The sequence below is a fragment of the Setaria viridis genome, chromosome 6, assembly GCF_005286985.2.
Source record: "Setaria viridis chromosome 6, Setaria_viridis_v4.0, whole genome shotgun sequence".
Classification (NCBI taxonomy): Eukaryota; Viridiplantae; Streptophyta; class Magnoliopsida; order Poales; family Poaceae; genus Setaria; species Setaria viridis.
In genome coordinates, this window is record NC_048268.2 from 8629821 (window position 1) to 8642671 (window position 12851).

General features: G+C 46.2%; 1 long non-coding RNA gene across 1 annotated transcript; it reads right to left on the minus strand.

The window, feature by feature from the left end:
• Positions 1 to 1946: 1946 nt before the first annotated feature.
• LOC117859974 (uncharacterized) lies at positions 1947 to 5524 on the minus strand. The gene is made up of 2 exons (XR_004641348.2): positions 4478 to 5524; positions 1947 to 3509 (listed from the first exon to the last, which is right to left on the minus strand). It is a non-coding gene; the product is annotated as an uncharacterized lncRNA (long non-coding RNA).
• Positions 5525 to 12851: the final 7327 nt, after the last annotated feature.

Genomic DNA, 12851 nt, shown 5'->3' on the forward strand with positions numbered 1-12851 from the left:
TTTTCTTCTTCTTCTCTTTTTTTCATCATGCTTTGAGCATGGCTTTTTTTTTCTTTTTGCATAGCCCATGTCTCTTTTGCAAAGATACATTTGGAGAGAGAGGTCACAACACATATGGAGCTTTATTTATTGGATGGATGGATGGATGGGATGTTACTAGCTTCCATTGTAGAAGTCTAGTATGTGGAAGTGGAGTGTACATGATCTTGATCATGAAAGTATGAAGCATATTTCTATTCCACAAGGGTCATAACAATTTGGCAAAGGTCAATATGATAGCAGGCAACATAAGTGTATAGGTTTTTCAATAAGATCAACATATGGCTTTGGTAGGATGGAGGCAAATCATTGAGGAGCTCGCTAGGTCATTGTTTTTCAAGATAAATTTCCCAAGTACTTTGGACAGAACAGAGCAAGGTTCACTTTATCATGCCATATCTCAAACATCAACAACCTAGGTAGCATGCTTTCCTAAAGATATAGGTTCACAAGCAAGCAGGGGCAAGCAAGGAATATAGAACATGTATGCCAACCATAAGGAGCATGTTTTCAGCCAAGGTTCATTTTAATTCTGAGTTTAATTTTAATGATAAGAGATGAAACTCATTTAAACTCATGAAACAGGGAGTAGAGAGGTAGAATGCACATACCATCGCTCTTGAAGAAGATGGGGATCGAGGCGGACCAGTGGTGGTTCGACCAAACCACGGGGCTGGCTGACTCATTCTGGTGCCCTCGCCTTATCCCTAGTCATGTTGCGCAGTCGATGTTGAGCGACACCTTCGTGGGAGATCTCGAGAGTGTATGTCGATGATGAGCTTGAGAGATCTCCCTCACACTTATGCTTGTACCTGGTGCTTTATTTAAACTAAAAGGGTGGGAAAAAATGGGGACTCTGCTGGTTCAAGAACCAGGGAGCCTTACTTTATTCGAACTCAAATATTTTTTTGGGATTTTTTTTATTTTCACGACGAGACTTAACTCAAAAAAGGTTGAATTAAAATCGCATCAACATGAACAAAAGAGGGTATACTTACGGTGGACCCTTGAAGGGTGATATGTACCTCCTTTGTATGTTGCGCAATATGAATCCGATGCCTTGGTGTTTCTTCCCATTTGAATCAAACTCAACGACTTACCCATTCGGATTTGAAGATTTCCTGCAGGCGTTAGTCCACATGTACAACCAAGATTTATGAAAGCATTAGCTCTAAGGTTCATCAATCAAACTTGACACCATGCTCTCATTCTCCTATAGTGTGGACTCGGGCGACCATCCGGTCTTCTTCCAAAAACACCCAAGTTCTTGAATTGGCCTGAGCTAGAGGCGGCAGGGTATATCCTGTAGTTGTAGCCTCATCCGCATGTGGACCTGACGTAGCATACTTGTGGTAGTCTAATCATCCTCTGATAAACCGAATTCCAAGGCAGGGACAACTGTGATGGCGTAGTCTGGCACTAAGGGGCGGGGGATAATCCAGGTGAGTCCCGTAGGGTTATCTTCGTCCATTCCCCATATTCAATCTTCATAGTTGTCGTTGCAGCCATTGATTTCATCTTGCATTAGACATCCTTTCTTAGTGTTGCATGACCTTGATGTACTAATCTAGAGTAGGTGACATATGTTGTTCCCCATCAGGCAAGAGTTGCGTGAAGGGTAGTCAGTAAGTTAGTTAGTGAGAAATCAAGGATGTAGTCGTAGAATGCAAGGGATTCATATAGTAATCAAGGAGTATATACTCAATCAAGGATGTTTTGGCTGTCCGAAGCTATCGTCCATTTCTAGGGATCGTCCTACGATCAAGTATCGCTCTGATACCAACTGAAACAACCTGAATTCCCATTTTTGAGAATTCAAGCCTACGCACCTCCGTGATAGTTTCAGAAAGGCTATCACGTGCGAATCTCTGTCTTAGATAGTATAAATTCATACCAACACAGAAATATAGAGTAGCAACAGAGTATAAACATCATAAATATCGAATACATCACTTCGGCACATGCCGGTACAAGTCTATCAAGACTGAATCAAGAAAGGTAAAACATCTACGCAGCGGAAACATGAGCTATGGCGAACACCATCTCGAGAGGCAACTTGAGTGAGGGACCATCCCTAGTCTTCCCATCAGTCATTGTCAAAGTCGTAGTCGAGCTCTGACCCTAAAAAGCCACCATCTACCCGAGAAGCGGGTAGGCCATGTCAACTCCCAATAGTAGCAAGCTAAGAAAATGGGGGAATAATCCAATATGCTTGGGTAATCCTATTTATGGTTGTAGAGGTTTATGCAGCAACAACAACAACAATCAAGGAAGCAGCAAAGCAACACCATCTCTGAGGTCAACACCTTAATCAAGGAAGTCATCACAAATTACCAGATCCTTTACCCAAGAATCCAGCACCCAAACACACTAGGCGATGTTAGAGCTCCCTTCCCTCACATCTCAACGGCAAATGCAGGCCTATCTCAAAAAGAGGTGGTAAAAGAGTGAACAAAATCTAGTCAGAAGTAGCGGTTGTCAACAACACTGTCCATAACCAGTGGACATGGAATATAGCTATAGATTTACACACTCTGCAAATGTTGTACAACTATACCCGCATGGATGGAGCTTGAACGGGGATCGGCCGTCCAAATCCTACCTAACAGCCGGAGCCCTAGTAGGTGGATAGCTCTCTCCTGTTTTCTCGAGTCTGGAACCATCCTCAGCTGCAGGGCACGCCGTCACCAGTGAGGACCTCGAAGCTGTGAAACCTACCCATGTCGGGGTGCAGTCTAGTCAGAACAGGCCAACGCCTTGAACTCCTTACACGATCCTCCATTCTGCCTACAGGCTGAGCACTATCCACCACTAGTCTCGGACCGAACCCCGCCTATAACGTAAGCGAGTGGTATAAATGAAAATAGATGCTATGACTATTGGTAAACTGACTCAGTCCTTAAGCGGCCGAGAGTGAGCACTCTACTCCTCGAGTATGTGCCGAAGCACCTGCAACATACAAATACGCCACTTGCTCCTCAATATAAAACAAGGTACCCGCCACATGTACAGGGTATGGAGAGAGTACATAATGCTTTGTCCCAGCAAGGCACTCCTCAGTACCAACCACGGCTCGCCCCCACCAAAAAACATCAAGAAGTCACACTCACCCAAAAAACACGCGAGAGTGTTCAAGGAATCCCATCACCAAAACCATGGCATATGCCCATCCATAACTCAAAAGCATATATGTGGAAATAAGTGCAGTGGACTAGCTAGGGGTCTGTAGCTAGTCCAAAAATAGGTACAAGGAAAATAGGATAAACAATTATCAAGGCATGGCTAAAAACATTGGCTATGCAATCCATCAACATCAAGCATCATAAATAAAGTGCTAGCAACTAAGCATGCATAAGATCTATATGATTGGGAGTGACATGACACCTTATTCATTGTCGTCAAAGTCCTCGGTGATGAAGTCGAGGTTGAAGGGTCTTCTTAGTCGTCGCAGCTTGAGACTTCAAACAGGTCTACAACATACACGAGATGTGACGCGAAAATAAATAACGAGCAATACATCTAATGCAAAAATACCAAGAAGAGCAAGATAGAAGATCCAAATAACTCCAAACTAGCTACAAACACCATGGGTTCAATTTTAGAAAATTGATGAAATTGGTTTCACAATTTTCTAAGCTAGTATGAATTAGTTATGAATTAATAAGGAAGTAAGGCAAATTAATCAATTTAAATTCAGAAACTAAGGTAGGGACATGTGTCAGCTCCTAGTTGTATCACGGGTCTCGCGGCTTGGATCTTCTATGTTCATGCGAGCATGTGGGTCGCGGTGTGGTAGGCTTGTGAGAGGCTGGGCGCGTGCACGTGCAAGGTGCTCGAGCAAATGCCCTAAAGGAAGCGGCGGCGCAATAGAGCAAAGGCGATGGTGCAGGCTCTGATGTCGGCGTGGAGTGACAAGGTGGCGGCTTGGCAGACAACAGCAGCAAGGTAGAGTGGCGCAACGCATATGGGTGGCAAGTGCATGGCCACAACAAGCCAGAGCTCGTGGCCATGGCGCAAGGCGGCAGCTTGGCAGTTGCGATCTGTATGGCAAGATGGTGGCTTGCGGCGATAGAATAAAGGCAATGGCACAACGCCTAGATGCGGCGCAGGACATAGCAGTTGCAAGAAAACCCCTGGCATGAAGGACCAAGTGACAGAGGTAGCATCAGCAATGTGCAGTGCGGTGGTGAGGTTGCAAGGTAGTGGCAAGAGCGCGGCGACGTGAGCACTTGCAAGGATACAAGCTCGGCTCGAAGGCCGGCGACATAGGCAATCAAGGCAAGGCAGCGACTTGGACGGTCGGCGGGTCGTCGGTGCAAGGGGGAGGGAGGAGAGCGTGCGTGTGTGGCTCACCAGGCAAGCTTAGCTTTCACACAAAATGTTGAGTAGGTCGTGGACATGGCTAGCTCGACGAAGGCTCGTGGTTTAGGCATTTTACCGAACAGGTTGAGGGCAAGGCAGTTCTTGACGAAGGCACCAGCCATGTAACGTCAGCTTCCTTGTCTTCGTGGCCATCGGTGACGTCTTCTCCGGTGGTGCTGCTACGGCTGTCCCGCTCATCCTCGTAGCCGTCGGCAGCGGTGCTTGGTGCAGACGGCGGCCTCCTCCTCTGGCTCGGTGCTATCGTCCCCTCTACCCTCCAGCTTGGCTTGGAGTAGACGGAGATGTAGGCGTCCGCAGCGTGGTGAAGTCGTCGATGAGGAGGTCGTGCAGCTCCGCTCCAAGAATCACTGGTGCTGCTTCTCTTCACGACGGCGGCATTCCACCGGTTCTCCTCCTCTTTTTTTCCCTCTTCTCCTTCTACTAGCTGGTGGCACGCAGGAAAAGCTCAGGCTGCTGGATTGCTTCGGGTGGAAGGGAGAGCAAGGAATGAGGAGAAGCGCAGATGCTCCAGTTTGCTTCTCGATGGGAACAGAGAAGGAAGAAAGAGAGCAGAGTGGTGGCGACATCCTGTGGCAAAGATGGAGAGGGTGCAGCTGCTATGAGGCTTTATAGCTCGAGGAGTAGGGTTCCGGGGGCGAGCTCCTGTAGGACGGCCGGCCGGTGATCTTTGATTCGTGAGCTTGAGGCCACGCGGTGAGCATCAGGCTTGGTTGGGCGAAGCAGTGCCGCGCACATGAGTGCCAGCAAGGCGGTAGCGTGCGCTGAGCTGCTTGTGCGTGGGGGAAAGTGGAGCAGGGCGTCTGTGCGCGGCGCGGGTGTCAACTTCCCGTTGCAGAACAGGTTGCCCCCTCGTCGATCCATTTTGTGGAACGATGACGAAGAAGAGAGAACAGGACAGAGAGAAGCAGTGTTGGCTCCGCGTGAAGACAACGCGAGGAGGTGCTGGTGTGTCCGTTGATGGCTAGCGGAGCAGGCCGAGCTGGGCCATTGCGGGCTGCTGCTTATCAGGCCAAGGCAGAAATAAAAGAAGGATCGGCTAGGTTAAGCTGGTTTGGCTCGGGCCGATGCTCAGCTAACTGGTTTAGATAAAGAGAGAGATAGCCTGGGCTTTTCGTGAAAGAAGAGAGGAAGAGAGCAAGGAGATTAACGTGGACTTGTTTTTGGTTTTTGGCTAGGGTGATTAGCCGGCGTTAGCTGGTTAGTTAGCAAGCTGATTAGAGAAGGAAAATACAGATGGTCAAGGAGATTGTTAGCGGACTTGCCGAGCAGTTTGGCTAGTGGACAGCTCAGGGTGCAAAGTCAGTCCAATTAGGTTTTTATTATGCTATTTACATGTTAGCTTTAGTTTGTATTTTGAATTAGATTCAAAATACAAACTCACACATGAGATCCAAATAAAATCAAATGAAAATCCAAATCACTCATGCAAGCATGTTTTAAATTTGAATGCACAATTTTAATTACTAGCTTTTGAATTTAGTGGAAAGAAGTGAGGGTTGACCTTAATTTTGACCATGTAATTAAATGATCCACACATTCAAACAAATTTTTTAAATTTTTGCAAAAACTGGCACAATTAAAATCACTCAATTTTGAGGGATATTACAGTCTCTCCCCCTCAGGAGAATCTCGTCCTCGAGATTAAGGCAGTACCAGGTGCAGTAGGGTACTCATCTTCTTCGATTTGTCCTCACTCTTCCGGATATCTTCGATTTCAGCCTAGATACTCTTTTGACGAGCATGGGTCTTCGTTGGTGACCTTTCTTCTTCAAGTGTTGCCACCTATTTGAAGTTCAAAAATTCTTGTTTCCATGAGTGGTTCTTCGAAGTCAAGTGCTATTGCCTGTCGTCTCTTGGTCTAGCATCCATAAGCACTTCTCTAATTGTAATCCATATCTCATGGGCTATACCTTCGTCGAGGCCTTGTGAAATTCCAATTTATAGGGTAGGGTCCCATTGTATTAATCCATCTCATCTAGTCGTGTATACCTCGGCTTTGGTTAGCTTAGGTTTAGAGTCTTTGTGCCCAATAGAATACGATGATCTCAAATTATTGCAATCCTTCAATTCGAGGCTATTAGATCCTTCTTGTCAGCGTAGCCCTTGCTAGCTACTTAAACTTATTCCATCATATTCCTTATGCACTTGGCCATGTTCTCACGGCGTCCATTATGTACTTTTAATCCAATAAGGCACGATTCTCCCACTTCTTTCCTCGTGCAGGGAGTCGTATACTTTTTGCCCAGCAGAGTTCTTAAATCTGATATTTTTGATCATACCAAGTAGCTTGGTGATAATGGGGTAGTGCATATGAAAAACTCTTATCCAATACTTTGTTATATACAAAAGCATGCATCCTTAGCATCTACTCACGTATAGGGTTGTCCTCTTCCAAATTTAACTCCTCATCCGAAAGTGATACCCTAGGTGGTAGACGAGTCTCATTCCAAGGGTTTGATAGGTGGTTACTAGGCACCACTGCTTATTGAGATTCGATTCATGGCATTTTCCTTTATAGACCACGAAGTAGGTTATTTAACCTTTCATCCTTGGTCACCATACCTTCGTCCTTGAATTCTTAAACCTCTTGGTGTAACAATGTGAAAGCATGAGCTTTTTTCAGGATCGTTTCTTAATTATGATCCATTTGGCACATCATTGCACTATTTGTCTCCATGGGTGCCTTACTCCATGATCCTGGGACCTAGGTTCACTCTTGAGTTCAAAATCTCTTTTCTTCGTCCATCTTTTGAACATCCCTAGGTTTCTCTTATTTATCCAAATAGTCTTCTTGATGCCATGTCCATCTAGGACATGTTGAAGACATTAAATTATTATCTCTTGATCCATAAGTACATATTATGGATTTCCAAAGTGTTAGTGCAGCCACATCTCCATGGCATGCATTCTAAATTAGTTAACTGCATCGTAGGCTTAGATAGCTTGCTTCTTACCTCTGTAGCTATAGCAAGGCTTATGTACTCACTTCTTGCATAAGTACATGAAGTATGCACTATGTCGAAACATGTATTCATAGAAGGCCCTTGTATGGTTAATTAAGGTGACTCCCGCTCAAGGGTTAGTCAATCTTGCCTAACAACTGTTCTCGCGTCCATTAATCCATACCAACTTCACATGTTACTTTATTTTATAATCCATTGTTGGTTTAGCACGTCTTGAACGGTTCTCATCAAAGTGCTAGCATTATCCAACATAATCAATTATCTCTTGATTTCAACTATTATGCATGGTTACTCCCCATTCATGGTAGTCCATGTTCGGAGGAGTCATCTGCAACAACCTCGACTATGTGAGAGAATCTCTTCAACCAAAAGCTCACACTAGTCAATTTTGTACCCAACAAGGTAGATCTTCTCAAGCGTATAACTTGCATCTTACAAATGCTCATTAGCAATCTCGGGCTAGTTGAGGTTAACCCTTACGAATACCATAACACTTAACCAATTCCTAGTAGGGTCCTTATTCCTCATATCTAGGGGCGGTTTGGATCACTTAACAATCCATAGTGTGGATCCTGATCCCTTGCAAATCCTTTATATTATTCCTCTTGATGGTATTCTTACCTTATACATATCCTGAAAATTTACATGGCTTCATCTCTTTGCCATGTTACTCTGCAATTCCAATTAAATAATTTCACTTGTTGGTTAGTTCATCTAGGTGGGCAATTACCCTCTCTTGTTCTCACAATCTCTTCTTACTCCCTTTCCAATAGAGTAGGTGGTTCCAACTACTAGGTCCGATCACTTTTATCCAGTAGTCCTTGGGTTTATTTCTCATGCCACTAGTCCAATAGGTAGTGTCCAATAGAGCTTCTTTACTATTGGAGTTATTCCAAAAGTGGGGTTGATCGGAACTCCATAACTTAATCCACTTGTAGACCTAGTAATTCCATAGGAATTCCTTCATGTATCCTTTTCCAAAGGCATAACTCATGGTGCTTATCCAGTTACACTGCTTATTCACTAGTTCTGAAAGAACTCCTTAGGAGTAGATGCTAGGTTATATTCCATAGTATGACTTAAGGATGACTACTCATGTAGCAAAAACCTTGTATCCTTCGAGTTTGGTCATTCAAACCATATCCAAAACTTCAACAATACCTTTGGGTCGAGGTATTGTCTAGTCAGTTGCGAGTCCATTTGCTTCCACATCTTGGTGATGTCATAGTCTTATAGCCATGGATTTGTTATGTCCGAGTGGCAGGGGAAATGTAAATCTAGAAAGAACGCATGATTGTCCATCCATGGGAGGTTCAATGCACATATTAAGGGTTTTGGCAGTGCAGATTATCTTCGATCGCCAAAATGGCTTGGAATGAACAAACACTTATATCCATTCTCTTGTAGGTCTTTAAAATTCATGCCCCCAAATTTCTCACACTTATTCGCAATGGGAAATTCCTTATGGTGAATTAACAAGTCCTTATTCATGATTCCTTATTCCTGGTACGTGATGCTGGCTTGCAGGGTGATCTTAGTCTTCCATTCAATCAATCCTTTTGCCTCATGTAGCTGCTGCTTGTTACAATATCTTAATCCTTTGCAACTTGACCACACTTGTAGCTTCAAGTCTATAGATCTTCATCCACATGCTGAGCTACGGGCATCTCAGAAGTTTCCAAATCCTGTATCCCAGATCATGTGTGCAGATACAATGTAGTAGATTATCATACGTCCTTATGTTGGCCCACAACGAGTTAAAATCTCAAGTCCTCATTCTCTTCATAGTGTGGACCTGGGCGACCATCCAGTCTTCTTCTAAAAACTCCCAAGTTCTTGAATTGGCCTGAGCTAGAGGCAGCAGGGTATATCCTATAGTTGTAGCCTCATTCACATGTGGACCTGACGTAGCATACTTGTGGCAGTCTAATCATCCTCTGATAGACCGAATTCAAGGGTAGGGACAACTGTGATGGCGTAATCTGGCACTAAGGGGCAGGGGATAATCCAGGTGATTCCTGTAGGGTTATCTTTGACCATTCCCCATATTCAACCTTTATAGTTCTCGTTGCAGTCATTGACTTCATCTTGCATCAGACAATTATCAAGGCTTGGCTAAAAACATTGGCTATGCAATCCATCAACATCAATCATCATAAATAAAGTGCTAGCAACTAAGCATGCATAGGATCTATATGATTGGGAGTGACATGACACCTTATTCATTGTCGTCAAAGTCCTCGGTCATGAATTCGAGGTTGAAGGGTCTTCTTAGCCGTTGCAGCTCGAGACTTCAAATAGGTCTACAACATACACGAGATGCGACGTGAAAATAAATAACGAGCAATACATCTAATGCAAAAGTACCAAGAAGAGCAAGATAGAAGATCCAAATAACTCCAAACTAGCTACAAACAGCACGGGTTCAATTTTAGAAAATTAATGAAATTGGTTTCATAATTTTCTGAGCTAGTATGAATTAGTTATGAATTAATAAGGAAGTAATGGAAATTAAGCAATTTAAATTCAGAAATTAAGGTGGGGACATGTGTCAGCTCCTGATTGTGTCACGGGTCTCGCGGCTGGGATCTTCAGTGTCCACGCGATCATGTGGGTTGCGGCATGGTAGGCATGCGAGAGGCTGGGCGCGTGCACTTGCAAGATGCTCGAGCAAATGCCCTAAAGAAAGCGGCGACACTATAGAGCAAAGGTGACAGTGCAGGCTCCGATGTCAGCGTGGAGCGACAAGGTGGCGGCTTGGCAGACAATGGCGGCAAGGTAGGGTGGCGCAGCGCATATGGGTGGCAGGTGCATGGCCACAATGAGCCAGCGCTCGTGGCCGTGGCGCAAGGCGGCAGCTTGGCAGCAGCGAAGCAGCGATCTGCACAGCAAGATGGTGGCTTGCGGCGATAGAAAAAAGGTGACGGCACAACGCCTAGAGGCGGTGCCCATCATAGCACCTGCAAGAAAACCCTTGGCACGAAGGACCAGGTGACAGAGGTAGCAGCAGCAAGCTGCAGTGCAGTGGCGAGGTTGTAAGGCAGCGGCAAGAGCGCGGCGACGTGAGCACTTGTAAGGATACAAGCTCGACTCGAAGGCAATGACACAGGCAATCAAGGCAAGGCAACGACTTGGACGGCCGGCGGGTCGTCGGTGCAAGGGGGAGGGAGAAGAGCGTGCATGTGTGGCTCACCAGGCAGGCTTGGCTTTCGCACAAAATGTTGAGCAGGTCGTGGACGTGGCTGGCTCAACAAAGGCTTGCGGTTCAGGCATTTTATCGAATAGGTTGAGGGCGAGACGGTTCTTGACGAAGGCACCACCTTTGTCACATCAGCTTCCTTGTCTTCATGGCCGTTGGCGACGTCTTCTCCGGCAGCGCTGCTGCGGCTGTCCCGCTCGTCCTCGCATCCGTCGGCAGTGGTGCTTGGTGCAAACGGCAACCTCCTCCTCTGGCTCATCGCCGTCGTTCCCTCTACCCTCCAGCTTCGCTTGGCGTAGTTGGAGATGTAGGTGTCCGCAGCGTGGTGAAGTCATCGATGACGAGGTCGTGCAGCTCCGCTCCAAGCATCACCGGCACTACTTCTCTTCACGGCGGCGATGGTGGTGGCGTTCCACCGGTTCTCCTCCTCTTTTTTCCCCTCTTCTCCTTCTACTAGCTGGTGGCGTGCAGGAAAAGCTCAGGCTACTAGATTGCTTCGGGTGGAAGGGAGAGCAAGGGATGAGGAGAAGCGCAGCTACTCCGGTTTGCTTCTGCGTGGGAAAAGAGAAGGAAGAAAGAAAGCAGAGTGGCGGCGGCAACCTGTGGGAAAGAGGGAGAAGGTGCGGCTGTTGTGAGGCTTTATAGCATGAGGACTAGGGTTCCGGGGGCGAGCTCCTTTAGGGCGGACGGCCGGTGATCTTTTGTTCGCGAGCTTGAGGCCACGCGGCGAGCATGGGGCTTAGTTGGGCGAGGCAGTGCCCGCGAGTGTGAGTGCCTGCGAGGCGGCGGCGTGCGCTAAGCTGCTTGTGCGTGGGGGAAAAGTGGAGCAGGGCCAAGCTGCAGCGTCTGTGCATGGCGCGGGTGTCGACATCCCATCGCATAATAGGTTGTGCCCTCGCCGATCCATTTTGTGGAACGATGACGGAGAAGAGAGAACGGGACAGAGAGAAGCAGCATTGGCTCCGTGTGAAGACAACGCGAGGAGGTGCTGGCGTGTCCGTTGATGGCCAGCGGAGCAGGCCGAGCTGGGCTGTTGCGGGCTACTGCTTATTAGGCCAAGGCAGAAATAAAAGAAGGATCGGCCAGGTTAAGCTGGTTTGGCTCAGGCCGATGTTGGGCTAACGGGTTTAGAGAAAGGCAGAGATAGCCTGGGCTTTTCGTGAAAGAAGAGAGGAAGAGAGCAACGAGATTAACATGGACTGGTTTTTGGTTTTTGGCCAGGGTGATTAGCGGGTGTGAGCAAGCTGATAAGAGAAGGAAAAGACAGATGGTTAAGGAGATTGTTAGCGGACTTGCCGAACAGTTTGGCTAGTGGACAGCTCAGGGTGCAAAGTCAGTCCAAATAGGTTTTTATTATGCTATTTACATGTTAGCTTTAGTTTGTATTTTGAATTAGATTCAATATACAAACTCACACATGAGATCCAAATAAAATCAAATAAAAATCCAAATCACTCATGCAAGCATGTTTTAAATTTGAGTGCACAATTTTAATTACTAGCTTTTGAATTTAAGGGAAAGAAGTAAGGGTTGACCTTAAGTTTGACCATGTAATTAAATGATCCACACATTCAAACAAAAAGTTTTAAATTTTTGCAAAATTTGGCATAATTAAAATCAAGCAATTTTGAGGGATATTACAGGAGATGCTCCAAGCATCTCAAAGGAATCTCAAGGAAATATTCTCCTCCAACTCTTCTCCTTGTGCCACCTAGCAGGATCCGAGGCTTTGAGGCGGTAACTCCTAGGATAACGGCCATAACCGCCTTTAGGAAGTCACTAGGAGTTGACACGTGGAAGCTGAGCTTGAGGGGTGCTAGGGCCAGTTCGGCTAAACCCTGGTCACCATCTCGCGCACCGCCTTTTGTGTGGGACGCTACCTGGTGGGCCCTCAAGTTGGTGTATGGTGCACGCGCCAAATTAAGACGGTTTACCCCCTGATGTGGGCCCATGGATCCATGTGCTCTTCCTAGATTGGCTGGAGTTGTGTTTCTTTGCCTCTTGGGTGTGTTTCCTCCTCCTTTCTAAGGATAAGTTAACTGCATACAAATATTCACCAACACTTGTGGAAATGGTTAGTAATAAACCCCTATCATTAGGTTGATGTTCATCTTTCTGGTATTTATGCAGGTGTTGATGGCCTAGAATTGGCACTTAAGAGCCGTCAACACCCGCCTCGTACATCGGGCCCGCACCAGGCTTACCGTGCTCGCCTTGCCCTTCTCTTGATGGGCTGTCACGGAGGGGCAGGTCATGATTACGTCTTG